Here is a 17,565-nt window from a genome sequence, read left to right on the forward strand (position 1 = left end):
GTCTCAGCCCAAAATCTCCTTAAGCTGATAAGCAACTTCAGCAAAGTCTCAGGATACAAAATTAATGTGCAAAAATCACAAGCATTCTTATACACCAGTAACAGACAAACAGAGAGCCAAATCAGGAATGAACTTCCATTCACAATTGCTTCAAAGAGAATCAAATACCTAGGAATCCAACTTACAAGGGATGTAAAGGACCTCTTCAAGGAGAACTACAAACCACTGCTCAGTGAAATAAAAGAGGACACAAACAAATGGAAGAACATACCATGCTCATGGATAGGAAGAATCAATATCGTGAAAATGGCCATACTGCCCAAGGTTATTTATAGATTCAATGCCATCCCCATCAAGGTACCAATGACTTTCTTCACAGAATTGGAAAAAACTGCTTTAAAGTTCATATGGAACCAAAAAAGAGCCCGCATCTCCAAGACAATCCTAAGTCAAAAGAACAAAGCTGGAGGCATCACGCTACCTGACTTCAAACTATACTACAAGGCTACAGTAACCAAAACAGCATGGTACTGGTACCAAAACAGAGATATAGACCAATGGAACAGAACAGAGTCCTCAGAAATAATACCACACATCTACAGCCATTTGATCTTTGACAAACCTGAGAGAAACAAGAAATGGGGAAAGGACTCCCTATTTAATAAATGGTGCTGGGAAAATTGGCTAGCCATAAGTAGAAAGCTGAAACTGGATCCTTTCCTTACTCCTTATATGAAAATTAATTCAAGATGGATTAGAGACTTAAATGTTAGACCTAATACCATAAAAATCCTAGAGGAAAACCTAGGTAGTACCATTCAGGACATAGGCATGGGCAAAGATTTCATGTCTAAAACACCAAAAGCAACGGCAGCAAAAGCCAAAATTGACAAATGGGATCTCATTAAACTAAAGAGCTTCTGCACAGCAAAAGACACTACCATCAGAGTGAACAGGCAACCTACAGAATGGGAAAAAATTTTTGCAATCTACTCATCTGACAAAGGGCTAATATCCAGAACCTACAAAGAACTCAAACAAATTTACAAGAAAAAAACAAACAACCCCATCAAAAAGTGGGCAAAGGACATGAACAGACATTTCTCAAAAGAAGACATTCATACAGCCAACAGACACATGAAAAAATGCTCATCATCACTGGCCATCAGAGAAATGCAAATCAAAACCACAATGAGATACCATCTCACACCAGTTAGAATGGCAATCATTAAAAAGTCAGGAAACAACAGGTGCTGGAGAGGATGTGGAGAAATAGGAACACTTTTACACTGTTGGTGGGATTGTAAACTAGTTCAACCATTATGGAAAACAGTATGGCGATTCCTCAAGGATCTAGAACTAGATGTACCATATGACCCAGCCATCCCATTACTGGGTATATACCCAAAGGATTATAAATTATGCTGCTATAAAGACACATGCACACGTATGTTTATTGCAGCACTATTCACAATAGCAAAGACTTGGAATCAACCCAAATGTCCATCAGTGACAGATTGGATTAAGAAAATGTGGCACATATACACCATGGAATACTATGCAGCCATAAAAAAGGATGAGTTTGAGTCCTTTGTAGGGACTTGGATGCAGCTGGAATCCATCATTCTTAGCAAACTATCACAAGAACAGAAAACCAAACACCGCATGTTCTCATTCATAGGTGGGAACTGAACAATGAGATCACTCGGACTCAGGAAGGGGAACATAACACACCGGGGCCTATCATGGGGAGGGGGGAGGGGGGAGGGATTGCGTTGGGAGATATACCTGATGTAAATGACGAGTTGATGGGTGCAGTACAGCAACATGGCACAAGTATACATATGTAACAAACCTGCACGTTATGCACATGTACCCTACAACTTAAAGTATAATAATAATAAATAAATTTAAAAAAAAAAAAAAAAATCTACAAAAAAAAAAAATAAAATAAAATAAAATAAAATGTAAAGGCCTGTCTTGTACTTTATTTACATTTGTCCTCTACATGCTGAGAATGACTCTGGGCAAAGAATATATATTAACGGAACATTTATTGTATAAATGAATGAATGAATGTGATTCTTATGCATATGCTAAATGTCAATGCCTTTCCTTTCTTAGCTTGATTGCCATTGTTTTCAAATATTGATTCTAAAATTGTTATTTGCTTTTCATAAAGAGCTATTGATTGCATGTTCAAAATCAATAACAAACAAATTATCTTCAAATTTGAGAATGATAATGTCTACCTCATCAAGGTTGTAAGAATGCCAAATAGGCAATCATGTGTAAAGTATTTAGATCAGCACCTAACACACAGCACTTCGTATATTTTAGATAATATAAATATCTGTAATTCTGATACCTTCAATTTCATCTTTTTTAGGATTTGAAATGGAATAATAAGAGCCTGATTTGCAAAGTGGTATGTGGAACCTACTTAGCCACTGAGATAAGGCTAGGACTACAAATGAGTAAAGCACTGCGATATCCATCTGTTTTGTAAAATTTGGTGAGAGCAGATTATCAAGTGTTTCATGTACTGCCATTTGTGAGCTCTGTTGCCCGTTGTATCTGGCTGTTGTTCTTTCCCTTCAGAAACACATAAAAATAGGCACATCTACAGAAATCCCTTCTTGAACCTTTAATCATGAATTTTGAATATTTAATCATTCTTTAATTCATTTCTTGAGTTAATATTGAGTGCCTATTATGATAATAGCTACAATCATTGAGTACTTAACTACGTACCAACACAATTAGAAGCATTTTACATAGAGTAACTGTTTGAACTGTTTTAATCTCTACCTCAACCCTGTATGACAAGTGCTATTATCATCCTCATTTTTAAGATGAGGGAATTGAGGCACCTCTTTGCAAAGTGCATTGCCCAAAGTTACACTGGAAATAGTGGCTCACAAGGAAGCTGTTGATCCACAATGAACAAACCATCCCTACTCTCTTGCTGCCTCCCCTAGAGGAATTTGCTCTCCCAGACTTCCTTGCAGGCGGGGGTGGCTATGGGATCCAGATATGGCCAGATGAGTATAGCGTTCAGTGTGACAAGCATGCTTCAGGGGAAGCTTTTACTTTTTCACTTAATAGGGACCAGCATGCTCAATCTCCCATGTGCTCTCCACTTCTGCCTGCTTTGAACAGGAACACATTGCCTGCCATAGTGACCGCCATCTTGTTACCATTAGGGCATGTCCAAGCTAGTTGCAAAGGTGCCAACTGATCTCATTGGGTTATGGAGTCAAAGCCTGCACCTCCATTGCTCCAGACTTCTATTTAGTGGGGATAAAACAGTACCTTTATTGGTTTAACTCACTCCATCAGGTTTTCTGTCAGTGTAGTTTGACATAATTATCAATGAAACAAGTTGGCTGAGCCTGGATTCCAAGCCAGAGAGTTTGGTTGCAGAACCCATGTACTTATCCTTCATTCTGACATTCTTCTCAAGTGTCCAACGCTATTCCAGGGCCTGGGGTTGGATGGAGATCAGAAAGTACATAGTGCATAGCCTCATAATACTTGCAGCCTAATGTTTTTCAAAGTTCAAAAGGAAACCTATATTTATAATTACAAATTGTGGCAAAACTATGCAGGGAAAGACTGAGTGCTCTGAGAGAGAATGATTCAGGGCCACTCACGATGAAAAGATAAACTGATGATTGTTACCTTTTAAGATTTCTCTGAGGTGAGAGTTTTGGGGGAAAGATTCCATGGACATCTGGAAGCGGAGGTGGTGGGACATTGCTGGTGGCAAATTCTGGTGTGGAGTTGTTTCTATTCAGTGGTCAGCCTTTCTTTCCTTATGTGTGCTGTTGTCCTTTTAAATCTGAGCAGAAACAAGAACTTCATTTCACTTAATATTCAGTTTAGACAAGAAGATGGCCATTTCCAAAACAAATGTTCTGTGGACATTTTGAAAAAATATTAAATAAGACCAGGCACAGTGGTTCACACCTGTAATTCCAGCAGTTTGGGAGACCAAGGCAGGAGGATCGCTTGTGTACAGGAGTTCAAGACCAGCCTAGGCAACATGACAAAACCCTGTCCCTACAAAAAATAAAAAAATTAGCCTCACATGGTGGCACATGCCTTTAGTCTCAGCCACTTGAGAGGCTGAGGTGGGAGGATCACTTGAGCCTGGGAGGTCAAGGCTGCAGTGAGCAACCACTGCACTTCAGCCTGGGAGAAAGAGAGAGAGAAAGGGAGGAAGGGAGGGATGGAGGGAGGGAGGGAGGAAGGAAGGAAGGAAGGAAGGAAGGAAGGAAGGAAGGAAGGAAGGAAGCAAAGAAGGAAGGAAGGAAGGAAAGAAGGAAACAATTAACAAAAAACATGCTCTGATTGTGCTGTGTTAGGTGTGTCTGTGAGTATCTGCAAGATTCTATGGGTGGTGAGGCTGAGTAAAGCAGGAAATCTTGAGCTTGTAGTAACTGGCCTTGCTGTGCTGGTGGCTGACTGAGACTGTCTTAGTCTAGCAAGCCTGCTTGGTTATCTAGGTTTAGGACAGAATGCCATCCAATGGCTCATAATAGTCTCTTTGCTGTAAGTGTAACAACTCTTTTAAATTGCATAGGAAAAAAAGCCAGTGTGGTAGCTGAGTTAGTCACTCTCCTGCCCCTCCTACAATTTTCATGTCTGCTGTCCTGCTGTATTCTTTTTAAGTCATAAAAGTTTTGTTCACAGCCATTGTCACTGGAAAAGCTTCTTTGGTTCCTCTCAATGTTATGGCAGTTTGAGAAGATAGTTCTGGCCTCACCATCACACTCTGTAATTCAGGCCATGTCCACACATCTCCTAACTATCCCATGTGTCAATGTGGCCCTTCCCAAATCTGTTCTGACTGAGCACCCAATCTCGGAGTGGCTGGAAGCTGGAAGCCTACACTAAGGAGTGAAAACCTACAGCAGAAATTCTCCTGGGATTAACTTTCCTCTGCCCAGAATGGGGGACCCTTGGATCTTAATCTCAAGAAGAAGTAACTCTTTTGAGCCCTTCCTATTAAAAGAATATTTCCTAAACCATATTCACATGCCATCACTATAATGATTGCCAATTCCGTGGACCTCTTACATTTACCTTCTTGATAGTTTTCTTTGAGTAAACCAACTTTATAACTTAACAACAAATGCTAGCTTAATTCGAAATGATAAACACTGTCACATAATATCATGCTCTTTGGCATTTTTAATACACATAAAAATAATTAACTATTAAAATGAAATGTTTATCCATGTACCCGCTGACATTATTCTGAACATCAACACATTTTAATTCTGCCCTAAGAACATGTCTCCTGTTTCTTATTCTAGTTGGCCAGCTTTATGTCTCTAAATTCTAGAAGGATCCAGTTCATGGTTCTCTCAATTTCTTTCCAAGGGTGTGTTTGAATCACAGTCTTTTGTGTTTCCATTTACTTTTTAAAAAAAATACATTGGTTGGACTTTTCCTTTTCCAGCAGAGACCTCAGAGGTTACTTCTTAGGAAACAGAGCTGGGTCCTCAGAAACATCCTTCTTTAACTTGTTAAAAGGAGCCCCTCAGTCTCCATCTATTTGTTCATTTTTGAAAACCTTAACGATGCTGAGTCTGTATTTCCTCACGTTTCATTTTCTCCTCGTCAGAGGTTGAATTTAAGTTTGCCTCTATCATAAAAACTTCAAGGTAGACAGAAGAGACTTAAAGTTTTCTCCTCCAGTGTAAAAGTTGTAAGAGCAGTTAATTTCTTCTCAAAGTCTAAAATTAGACCTGGGAACTTCTGAAGACTGTCCCTGAAGTTATCGATAGTGTTGATATGAAACAAATGATATTGCATGATAAATACTTGTGTTTTTTAATTTGGAAGTTGCAATTAAGCATGACATATTTCTTGGTTGTGGAGACCACTTTTTCAAGATGAATTAGCTAAATAGCTGCCTGGAATGTCGATGCAATCTGTGTATGATGTGAGCCTTACAGAAACTAAACAAGTGGAAGGGCATTGGCAACAAACCAGGGTTTGAAAAGAACTGCAGCAACTTATCCACATTTTGATGCGTTCATATTCCTCTTCTCTGCAGAGGAATATGAATGCATTTAAAATGTTAATGGAGGAATATGAATACATCAAAATGTGAATGAGTTGTTGCCCTTGGCTGCCTTTGACTCTGCACATTATTTGCTATTCCTACACTCGTCATGGCAGAAGGGAGACGTGAATCATTGCATCTGGCGTTGGTGTCCTCGTGTGTGTATCCTGAAAAATAATCACCCTGGAAATTCCCTGTGTCTTTTCTCTTTCCTACAGAGAGCCTAAACTAGAGCCCCATGAGCTGGGACCCTTACAGTCATAACCTAAAAGAGGTGATTCAGCCCATGGTGGGCTTTGTCCCATTCTTGCAGTCTTCTTGGTTGAGTTCACTGACGGTTAATTTCATGTCAACTTGACTAGGTCATGGGGTGCTCAGATAGCTTAGTAAATAGCATTTCTCAATGTGGTTTGTGTCTGAACGCTGAATGTGTCTTTGAGGGTATTTTTGGATGAGATTAGCATTTGACTTGGCCTGCTGCAGATAGCCTTCTTAAATGTGACTGGGTGGGTGTCATTCAATCCTTTGAGGGTCTGAATAAAAGAAAATGGTTGAGGACGGTTGAATGGGTTCTCTCAGCCTGACTGTCTGAGCTGAGACATTGGGTTTCTCTTACCCTTGGGCTGGGACTCAGGCCTTTGACTTCGGATTGGAATTTGCAACACTAGCTTTCCTAGATCTACAGCTTGCAGATTGCCCATAGTCATGAAAGACAGTTCCTCACAATTATCTATCTATCTGTCTTCTATCTATCTATCTATAATCTATCTATCATCTATCTATCTATCTATCTATCTATCTATCTATCTATCTATCATCTAGCTATATCTATCTAATCTCCTATTTGTTCTTTCTCTGAAGAATCCTAGTTAATACAAATTTCATCCATATGACTTTATTTACATTATCCCCTACTAGCCTGCTAAATATATCACTTTGGAAGACAGTAGCCCTCGGCTCAACTATCACTTCTGCTACTGCATGAAGATGGGGGTTTCTCCTCAGCACACCATGACAGGAGGTTACAGTTTAGCCTGTTGTCCAGGGGAAACCCCTGTGGTCTGCAGGCCACCATGTTCTGAGCAATGTTAATACTTTGCTGGGAGATAGCCAATTCTGTTGCTTATCCTGGGACCTATGTAAATTGAGGGAGTCTAATTAATTAGCTGCAATGTGCTTGTTATAATTTTAATGCGTACATGAATAACACATTATACCGTGACTCCACAATGACTCGAGAATTCCAAAGAGTGTTTTCTTCTTTGCATTACTTTGAAATCATCATGAGGCACCTCCAAAAGTGTGAAGCACTTATTAGCATCCTGTATAAGATCGTTGTTCATGGTGTCATCACTCTTCAACAGTGCAGGAAATTTGGTGTGATTTCCAGGGAAGGTATTTTTTGTTTGTTTGTTTTGTTTTTGTTTTTGTTTTTTTGAGATGGAGTTTCACTCTTATTGCCTAGCCTGGAGTGCAAAGGCGTGGTCTCAGCTCACTGCAACCTACACCTCCCGGGTTCAAGCGATTCTCCTGCCTCAGCCTCCCAAGTAGCTGGAATTATAGGCATGTGCCACCATGCCTGGCTAATTTTGTATTTTTAGTAGAGATGGAGTTTCTCCATGTTGGTCAGGGTTGATCCGCCTGCCTCAGCCTCCCAAAGTGCTGGGATTACAGGTGTGAGCCACCACACCTGGTCTCCAGGGAAGATCTTAAAAGGATTATTAAAGATCCCTACAAATCACATCTAAGAAATTATTTTATATAGTAGAGACTGTGCATTAACTAAAGGCCTTTGCCTATATAATCAATTGAAGTGATAATATAAATTATGGTAATATGAAAATATACTATATTTTGTGTGTCTCAGGACTGTATGCCTTCTGGGTAATAGAGAAAGAAATGTATTAGAATCTAGAATTTGGAAAAAAAAATCATCGGCAGTCTGGAACCTTGTGCCTAGTGGAGTAAAATCAGTATGGATGAATGTAAATTCTGTAATTAGGTCCAACAATTACTTTGCATCATGATAATGTGGCAGATGTAGCTTAATAATAACATGTGAGTATGTGTGAAAAATCCTAACATGATCTTTGATATCAGTAATTAGTGTACATCATCAGAACATCTTTGTTGAACAGGTTTTACTGGATGAAGACCTGTCTTGATATTTTAGGGATTAGGATCCAAGTCTTCTTCAGATTTCATGAGATGTTTTTGTTCTAAATATATATATATTGATTACCTTCTTTGTGTAGGGCAATGTACCAAGACAGTTACTATCATGAAATGTATGTGGTTCTTCTTTAGGATATTGCAGTCAAACTAATGATTTTGAATGGCTAGCATTTCGTGAGCTCTTAAGTGCCAGATGCTAAGCACACTAGAGGTATTGGCTCATTTCATCCACACAAGCTTTTGAGTTAGGTAATGCTACTTATGACACCACTTATAGATGAGAAACACAGAGTCACAGAGAGGTTAAGTAACTCACCTAAGGCCACATGGTTTGAGCATGGTGAAGCCAGGGGTCCCACTATGCTTTCTAGCTCCAGAGCCAACTCTATTCACCACTGGCCATTAATGAAGTGCCACTCAGCATGATCATGTAGAGCCACAGGGCCTGGGGTTGCCCTTATGAAATAGTAATGAATATCCCTCCTCTATTTCTCCACAAAGGAACTAGTTAGCTGATGATGCGCCAGTCCTAAACTTGCAAAATGCCTTTCTCCTTCCAACTATATCACCTGGAAAGCATGACTTCTTCTCCTTGCCAAGTTTTTGTGAATGTCTTCACAGGAAGGAAGAACACAGCTATGACTTACATAGTGTGGCTATAATGTGATGTATAAACATATACAGTTCTGGATAAGTGGTGGGCTAATGTATTTATGTGTTAGTAATTGTATTGTTTATCAATAATTTGTGGCTTCTTAGAGTCCCAGAAGCTTATCATATGTTATCAGCAGGGGATATACTCTTGCTTCCATAAGACTAAGAAAAGTACAATTATGGTCACCTTGACGGTAGCGCCTGCCAACTTCTCTCTGCAAGAATTCAGTTTTTCAGCTTTCAGTTTCGGCTGCACTAGGCACTAATGAGATGCTAAAGAATCATAAAAGAGATTTCACATTTGAAAGCCTTCCCTACACCCAAGGAAACATCTTGTTTCCAAACTTAGTCTGTGATGAGTAAGGCAAGGCTGAGTGTCTTCTGACAGATGTGCTCTCAGAGGAAATTTAAAGTTACCTGCTGCTTGCCTGGAAATATGCAGGGAGCTCCTTTCCTAGAAATAGAATCTGAGGTCACCTCTGGAGAAAATCACTGGCTTTTAAATAGCAGTGAATTTCCTGGGTTAATATGCAACAGCTACAAAAAGAAGAGGTCTGATACCAAGGTTACCTTAAATGGTAGAATTTGCAAAGATACCCCAGGGAGCAATGGCAGAGCCAGAATTGGAACCCAATTACACTTGACTCCAAGATCCCTGTTAATCCCCAATGGTAGGCATCGTCTTCCGGCACTGATATTCTCTACTGATAGATCACATGGGCTCCTTAGGGGCAGGGAACACATGCTTTTCATTTCAATAATACTTATTGGATATTTATAAAATATCTTCTAAGTGCCAGGCAGGGTGGTGAGTGATGATGATACACAAGATTGTCAAGGTCCCTGCTCTCCTGGACATGCCATCTTGAGAATAAGGACAGGCCAACAGGCCAACGAATGAATAGGTTATAACACACCCAGCCAGCATCAAAAACAGCAATGCCTTGCAAATAATATTTGCTCCACAAATTCATGTGGGATAGGATTGAGTGGAAAGAGGTAGGATGTGAAGGAAGACTGATGCTCACTGAGTTCCTGCAGCACTTTTACTTTGGCCATGAGGATGTCATCCATTCATCCTTTCAGTTGACATTTGCTGAAAACATATAGCTCACCGGACAGACACCATGAGAGGTAGTGAAGCTAAAGAGATCGATGAGACCTGAATCTCTCAGAGGGTCCAGCTGTCTCTCCAATGTAATGTCAGACAATTTCCGTGGTTGTGTTTGTCATGCAACTAAAAATATTTAAGAGTTAGCTTCAACTCACATGCAAATGTCATTCATTTATGGCACAAATAAGAAGACAAATAAATGCAAATCTAGGTCACATTCCATCCTCACAAACTTCTTGGTGGCATCACAAGAAGAAAAGAAACACACATTGATCTGACATGTAGAATTAAGAGAGTTCAGCAGAAGTGACAGAATCAGGACTCTGACGGCGAGGGGAGGAAGTTGCTGGGCATGGAATCTTGATTCCCTATAGTGCTGGAAGAAATCCTGTTTTAGAAAAGGTTTATTTACGTTTCTAAAAGGATCTGTATCATTAACCTATATGCTTCCCTTTAAGCAAATATTTAGAAACATCAGGGGCTCCTGCTTCTTGGACCAAGATCAGGGGACATCAGGTCTAGTGGTCCCTGATCAGCTGCTCTGCCCCAGCTCCAGCATCTCAGAAGCCCATCTTCCAGTCTGGATCTTGGAGGTTCATTTCAGTTCATAAATCCATAAGCATCTAAAACTGGAAGGCTTTCCATCTAACCCACTCTGCTCAAGACTTCGAGTGAATTTTTAAGACATGGGAGTAACAGGCCAATACTTTAAAACCACCTAGCTTAGTCCTTATGTTGCAACTCATCCTGCCCATCTTTGGAGATAGAAAAACAAGTAAATAATAGAATGATTATTTATATTCCTGGAAGAAGAAGCTCAAAAACAAATAAAACTTAAAACTCAGCACTTAAAAACAATTATAAAGTGGTCCCAGAATACATGTAGCTCCCAATCTGTCAACTCTTCAGAATTAAAAAATGTACCAATGTAAGTTTTTTATTCCCTCTAGAGTTAAGCTCATAACAAAATTGGCCATACTCTCAATGAAAGAAAGAATTTGACCTTTAAAACCACATCCCAACATTCCAAAAAGTGAAATAATGCACTTGGTCTAAATTAGTTATGGGCATCTCATTTCTTATAATGATGTTGATGGCGATGATGACTATAGTTATTGATATTAATTTTTACCTTGTGCCAATCACTGTGCTCAGCGCTTCCTCCACACATCTCACTTGACCTTTCAAATCATTTTATGGGTCAGACTCTAACATGATCCTCATTTCACAGATCAGAGAGATTACTAAAATAAAGCCACTCAAAATGTTCTGGAGGTCAGAAGTCTGAAGTCAGCCCCATTGGACTAAAATAAAGCAGTCTGCAGCCAAGTTCCCTTTGGAGGCTCTATGGAAGAATCTCTTTCCTTTCCTTTCCATGCTTCTAGAGGCTGCACAGATTCCTTGGCCTATGGACCCCTTCTCTGTCTTCAAAGTCAGCAAAGTCAGCCAGAGTCTTTCTCATGCTATCATCTCTCTGGTTCTGCCTCCTGTGTCCACTTATAAGCACTTCTGTGATTACATTCGACCCATCTGAGTAATGCAGGATAATTTCTGCATCTCCATTGTATTAGTCCATTTTCACGCTGCTGATAAAGACATACCCAAGACTGGGCAATTTACAAAGGAAAGAAGTTTAGTGGAGATCTCACAGTTTCACGTGGTTGGGGAAGCCTCACTATCATGGCGGAAGACAAGGAGGAGCGAGTCATATCTTATGTGGATGGCAGCAGGAAAAAAGAGCGCATGCACAGGGCAACTCCTGTTTCTTAAACCGTCAGATCTCCAGCATGTGAAGAGAGCACGGGAAAGACCCTGTGCTCTTTCCCTAGAAGGCAATTACCCAGGGAGGTAACTGAATCCCTGACGATTCAATTACCTCCCACTACATTCCTCCCACAAAATGTGGGAATTGTGGGAGTTACAACTCAAGATGACATTTGGGTGGGGACACAGCCAAACCATATCATCCATGTCCGCTGATTAGCAACCTTAATTCAATCTGCATCCTTACTTTCTCCATGCAAACTAACAAATTCATAGGCTATGGAGATTAGGACATGGAAATATTTGGGATGGGGTGGGGGTGGCATTACTTTGCATGTCACAAGCAGAGAACAACTGAGAGCTTCTATGATTCCAGATAAGCATGCAGAATGAAGGAGGAGTCAGGTATCTCTGGAATTGGAGAGAGTGCAAATATGTCCACCTGGGCTTCCAGGCTAATTGCCAACACCTTGCAGGGAGCTCACACACACACTTTTCAAAGAATAGGTCAAGACTTTGTCAAATGTCAGCTAGTGTCAATTCTTGAGTTAGGAAAAACTTAGTTTCCTGCAACCCTTGCTGTCTTCATTGTAAAAACAATCTCTTTACTAGAAAGAATAGCGTTCTAAGATGGGACCAAAACAGTGGGAACCACCAGCACTTACAAACAGCTACCCTGGAAGGCTGGCCTGTCTTCTCTGCCATTTCTGTGGCCATATTTAATCCACTGATCAGATGACTACTGGTCAGCCTTGCTTCAGAATGTCCATGTGCTATATTACATATCAGTGCAATTGTCAAGATGTCGAGAGAGAGAATTTGACAGCCTCCGTAGATGTGACTAAGAGCACCTTATAAAGTCTGGTAAAAGAAGTCCAGTTACAGCTGAACCCTGCTCAATCATGACCCCTAGTGAGCACTGAAGGAGAAAGGATGCTTCTTTATGTCTTCAATTCACTTTGGAAATACTGTCCCAGTTTAGTTAACTGACCCTTGTGGACGGATATCCAAGGAACCAAAGGAATGCTTGTCAAGAGCAAAGGGGAAAAAAGCATACTGTCTTACATTTTTATTCTGTTTTGCACATTACGAATGAACAAGGTGATGTCCTTATTCATTCACCTGGGCATCTAGTGTCAGACATCGCTTGGTGACATCAATATTTATTTATCGACTGAGTGTGACTGTTGAATTGTATTCTTATAATAATCTCATGAAGTTGGCTGAGCAATTACTATCATGCTTTCGTAAGAGGGCTTTGCCATTTGGAGTGATTGACTTGCTGGAGGTCCCAGGGTTAGTGTCTAGAACAGGAACCATGGTCCCTGTATTAGAGACAGTGGTGGGTAAGAGCATGAGCCCTAGAGCCAGATCTCCTGAGTGCAAACCCCAGGTCTACCATATGTTACCTGTGTGATCTTAGGCAAAGTGTTTAGCCCTTCCATTTTTCAGTGTCCTCATGTATAATCTGAGGACAATAATGTCACCCATCTCATTTTTAAGAGGATTAATGAGCTAATATATGCATGGTACCTAGAACTATGCCTATATGCAATATAAATATGAAATCTTCTCATTCCCCAGCATCTTTTATCCTGCATAATATGACCTCTTTATAGAGATTGGGCATGGTGAAGTAAGCATTTAATATTCTCTCCTTATATACATTTCCTCCTGTTTCTCTTTGCGAACAACTCCTCTAATACCCCATGACTTCTGAAGGGCTGGATTCCAGGGTGGCCATAGATGAAACATTGCCAGCCAGCACTCCATCTTCCTGGCCAAAGTGAGTAGTTCAGAAATGTACATATCCAAATTTTACCACTGTGATCTGAGAGACCAACCTAGATACCCCTTTATCAACTAAGATGACCCTAATGTTAATGAAACAAAAGTTACCTACGGTTCCACAGTTCAGGGCTTGGCTGGCCTGGCAACTTCCTAAATTCCTAGGGCTCCAAAAAAGACCACACTATCATTAAACTCCCTAACTGTAGGAGCTCTCAGGCAAATTCAATCAGTGTTGTACTTAACTCTGATTTATAACCCAGACCTCTACAACTCTGATTGGACAGAGGACTGGCCTTACAAACATTATCTTCCGGTAAGCAACTGCAGACTTTAAGCTGGTTTATAGAGGCTGCACATAAACTGTCAAACTGTCATCAAGCCCTATAATTTACCTTCTGATGTAAGAAGCCAAATTCCATATCATTTGAATGCTAAAACCCCTCTCCAAAGTGAACATGGATATATGTAACATATATGCTTACCCATTGTGCGTGCACTCAGTTCCCTGCATAAATATGTGTAGCTTTTCCTGGAAACCTTCTGTATATATATGACTCCACTGTGTGAGGTATAAAAGCCAACCTACTCTTTCCTTCTTCTGAGAGAGAGCACCTTTAGCACATGCCAGAGATATTTCTTCCTGATTTGCAAACTGATACCACCAATGAAACTCTCGTTTCTACTACTTAGCTATCCTGGTGGTCTTTGGAGAACTCCATGCAAAGATTTTGCTAGGATTATGCTAAAATTCTTGGGAAATGGGGTGCTTCATTAAAGCTGGGCTTTCTAACCTGAAAGGAGGCAAACCCAACACTGCCAGGGCTGTCATCAGAAAAGATGTAGCCCAGTGGTGATCCTAATAAATGTAAAGCAGACACAAAAGATGAATGGAGATGAAAACCTCGGCATATTGTGCATACCCAAGTGAATGAGGCAAGGGTGGAGATGAGCTGACATGGGATTTGGCCAGAAGAGAGAAGAGAAAAGTCCATGACAATATTTAATAAGAGAGGAGGAAAACTGGGAGGCTTGCCGGTTTAGAGTGCCACATAAAAGGATGTCTGTTGTACAAGAACATCACTGGAAAATCAATACTTTGGAGATGACAAAGAGAAAAATGAATAAATTAATTCACAATGAAATCATAAAATATTCGATAGTAACAAAAGGCTAAAAATGTAGTCTAGAAGTCCAAAGTACAACATAAGAAACACAGTTCATAATCGTATTCTATGTTGGAAATTTGCTAACAGAGTTGAAGCACTCTTAACCACACACACAGAAAAGAAACATATAAAAGGAAGTAAAGTAACTGTAAATATATTTGAGGTAGATGAACCAATTTTCTATTTCTGAGAAGTCAACAAGCACTTTTAATAATGTTTGCACCATGATGACAATGAGGCCTAGATTTGTACCAGTTAATTTATTAGAGTTAAACAAGCAAACAAACCCATATCTTTTTCTTTCCCCTGGCATCTGGAGTCATATTGTCAAGTTTCTTTAGGTTCTAAGCAGCAGCTTATGAGAACGGCTTGTTTTGGTCAGTAAAGCATTGATATATGCATCAATAATTCATTCATAATTGCTGGCTGAAATTGAAAAGTTTGCAGATTTCAATGAAAGGCTCTATTTCCAACTTGTCTTGAAAAATTAGAAGCTCTATAATGCTAAGTGAAATAAGCCACAGAACAACAGATACTGCATAGATTCCACTTATATTCAAGGAATATCGAAAATTGTCAAACTCACAGAAGCGGTGAGCAGAATGGTGGCTGCCAGGGGCTGGGGAGAGGAGAAAATGTGGAGCTGCTATTCAATGGGTGCAGACTTTTAGTTATGCCAGATGAATGAGCTCTAGAGATCTGCTGTACAACATTGTGCCTGTAGGTATATCTTTAAAAATTAAGAAGATACATCTTATGTCAAATGTTCTTACCACAATTTAAAATGCACACACACACACACACACACACACACACACACACACACACACTGGTGCCACATCCTGCAGTGAGTGCTGGCTGCCCCTAGGAATGGACATTCTAATCCCAGCTAGGCGCACACCCTACATTGCCAATTAAATAACAGCAGATCTGCTTCTCTGATTGATGTTACCTGGCCTGTCCCTGCAGAGATTTTTGCTTTTAACTACTGCTTATTTATTTTCACTAGCACCTCATAAGATTCTCTGTGTATATAATGGGTCTTGAAAATTAAGCCTATCGCATAATTGTTAATTAAATGTATTTACATGTAATGAATAGCATTATTGTAATTTATCACTAGTGTGAATCTAGATTTTATATATAAGTGTTGTTTAAAGTACGGAGTAACTATAATGTCTTCACAACACTGGTGAGAGTTGGGAGCTCAACATCTCAGGCTGTTCAGGACAAAGACTTTTATGTCCATGGATTCCAAATAGCTTTCCCCATGGTAGAATGAATTCAAAGTCCAATAAAGGAGTGGATTCTGTTGAATCATCCTATAATATTTAGGGGATTACTCTGCACCAGCTTGCCTCCATGAACCATGTGAGCCTGGCTCGATGATCAATTGCCTGGCTTCTCTTTGGAGGTATTCACTAGAGTGTAAGTTTTAAAATTCAACTTTTCTTGGCTGTGGGCAGCATTAGCATGCTTCTGCCAAGTGTTTTCAATGTAGTTCTTTACACAAATATTCTTCAACAAAACTTTGGAAACTGTGAATCCTATAGACCTTTTCTTTCTCTTTTTCCTTTGAAGAATTTCCTGTGCAAACCCTGAACACTTAAGCTTGTTATTTCAGTGTTTGTGTCAATGGCACATAATTAAAAATGCTTCTATGAGCAGCAGGCTCTGTGTTAGCAGTGATCCAAAGGATCCAAAGGATGCAAGAAGCACATTGGCACCATATGTCAGGCTTTACCAAGGCAAACAGGTCTTGATCCCTTTTGTGGCAACCATTTAATGAATTAGGAGTGCCTAGATCGTTTTCTAAGCTAACATGTGCATGTGCTGATGATGTCTTTTAATCTCCAGAAGTCAGGGACAAAATGATAAAAAATAAAGAAGCTCATGAGATGTGTCAGTAGCTGGTCAAGATGGAATAACATGGACTAAATGTAACCATTTACTTGCAATAACTAAAAAAAAAAAGGCTAAAATAAAATAAAACAACTGCTTTTAGTCGTTGGGCATTAGATGGTGCAGTATATTAATGCCTATGATAAGGAAAGCAAATTAATTGAGTCCTATCATTAATCCAGCTTATTTCCTGGAGAACATTACCAAGGCACAACACAGAGAGGGGAATCCAAGCAGCGCTCAGTAGTTTTCAGATTTGAGAAGATAGACATGGAAATCCAAAGAGACCAAGGCAGCTGGAGCTCATAGGATACCATAGACAAAAGAGGTGGTTTTTGTTTGTTTGTTTCTGTTTTTGTTTTACAGGGAGAGAAGAGACATTTCTCATTCCCACAGAGAGTTCTTTTCAAGTCTTCAGCTAAGTGCTAATCAATGAATGAATACAGAGAAATGGTCCGAGCTGTGGGAAGGACGGAAGGGTGAGAGGGAAAGAGTGGATGAAGAAGAGGTTGGTCAATAAGTACAAATATACAATTAGAAATAATATGATCTGGTATTTAGTACAGTACGGTGACTATAGTTTACAATAATTTCTTGTGTAGTTCAAAATGGCTAGAAAAATTTGAATATTCCTAAAGTAAGGAAAGAAATTGTTAGAGGTAATAGACATCCTAATTATCCTGACTGGATCATTACACATTGTATGCATATATCAAAATATCACATGTACCCCCCAAATATGCTCAGCTATTATGTATCAATTGAAAACTGGGAATGACAGTTCATATCTTACAGAGTTAGTATAAGAACTTAAATAAAATAACGGTGACTAGTATATTAAAAATGAGAGAGATGCAGGGGAAAATATTATTCTCACACAGTGTCAGAAATGGTTTGTGTTTCCACCATGAAAATGGAGA

The 17,565-nt window shown here is 39.7% G+C and overlaps 1 pseudogene; it reads left to right on the plus strand.

Annotated features, from left to right (window-relative positions):
* The first annotated feature begins 7,278 nt into the window (after positions 1-7,278).
* Positions 7,279-17,565, plus strand: part of LOC714722 (transmembrane protein 132B-like) — a 41,974-nt pseudogene continuing 31,687 nt past the window's right edge.

Source organism: Macaca mulatta, chromosome 11 (assembly GCF_049350105.2).
Source record: "Macaca mulatta isolate MMU2019108-1 chromosome 11, T2T-MMU8v2.0, whole genome shotgun sequence".
NCBI classification, from domain to species: domain Eukaryota; kingdom Metazoa; phylum Chordata; class Mammalia; order Primates; family Cercopithecidae; genus Macaca; species Macaca mulatta.